Genomic DNA, 1,054 nt, shown 5'->3' with positions numbered 1-1,054 from the left:
TGTACTGGGGAATCGAACTCAGGTCCTTGCACTTGCAAGGCAGACGGCGGAACCACTGAGCTAAATCCCCGGCTCCCCTTTTTCTTGTTTTAAATAGCAAAACATTTACTGGTACATTGTAGGCATACGTAATGATGATAACACTCATCACTGGGAATTTGAACCTGTGCCTGGTACATCCCACCCTTTTCTCCCATTACCCTCTCTATTTTGTACACTGTATTATTGTACACGGTGTTGTAGATTGTATTGAAATATAGCACAAATTGACTTTCACCTAATGACACGTGTATCCCATTTAAATGAGTAGTCAAATTTTTAAAAATGTAAAACTGGTGAGGAATTTTCTTCTTCAGGTTCCTTGATCCCAAAAATGATGGTATCATTTCACAGTTGACAAAATCTTTTCAGTGTTTTACTCCAACTTGGCCACCTCACTTCAAATGATGTTTCCATAATCAGCATCCTTGCTCTTTTTTTTTTTTAATGTTTCAAAACATTTGTTGTGGATTCATTAGTGCGATCACAGAACAAGATTCCTGATTAAGCATGAAAAATAAATATGGACCGCTTCATGAGTTTGCCTGTCATCCTTGCGCAGGGGCCGTGCTAATCTTATCTGTATCCTTCCAGTTTTAGTATTTGTGCTGCTGAAGCAAGCACAGCATCCTTACTCTTAATGAACTTGTGGAATTGGTGATCCGATCCCTAGGACCTCATGAAATTCAAGCTTTGTTGGTGATTTGCGTAAAATCTTTTTTTTTTTTTTTTTTTTTTTTTTTTTTTTTTTTTTTTTTTGACAGGGTCTCCTACATAATTCAGGCTAGTCTTGAACTCACTATTTTGAACTCATGGGATTCTCTTGCCTCAGCCTCCTGAGCACTGGAATTATAGGCATGCACCACCACGCCTAGCTCCCATAACATCCATTTTTTAAAAAATTTTAAATTGAATTTATTGATACATTCTAGGTAGACAGTACAGTTGCATTCATTACTGGGATCTTGTACCTTTACATGCCAGGTCTTCGTTTTCATTTTCTTCCCTTTTCCCC

General features: G+C 37.8%; 1 protein-coding gene and 1 non-coding gene across 2 annotated transcripts in view; one reads left to right on the top strand and one right to left on the bottom strand.

Annotated features, from left to right (window-relative positions):
• The window catches only part of Hunk (hormonally up-regulated Neu-associated kinase), a 103,251-nt gene that overhangs the window by 25,233 nt on the left and 76,964 nt on the right, over nucleotides 1–1,054 (top strand). The gene's annotated exons all lie outside the window — the stretch shown is intronic.
• On the bottom strand, nucleotides 557–663 carry LOC117283320. Its single transcript, XR_004514287.1, has one exon. It is a non-coding gene; the product is annotated as a U6 spliceosomal RNA (small nuclear RNA).

The sequence above is a fragment of the Fukomys damarensis genome, unplaced genomic scaffold, assembly GCF_012274545.1.
Source record: "Fukomys damarensis isolate Sample0158 unplaced genomic scaffold, DMR_v1.0_HiC HiC_scaffold_24, whole genome shotgun sequence".
Lineage (NCBI taxonomy): Eukaryota > Metazoa > Chordata > Mammalia > Rodentia > Bathyergidae > Fukomys > Fukomys damarensis.
This window is presented reverse-complemented; position numbering and strand designations above follow the sequence as displayed.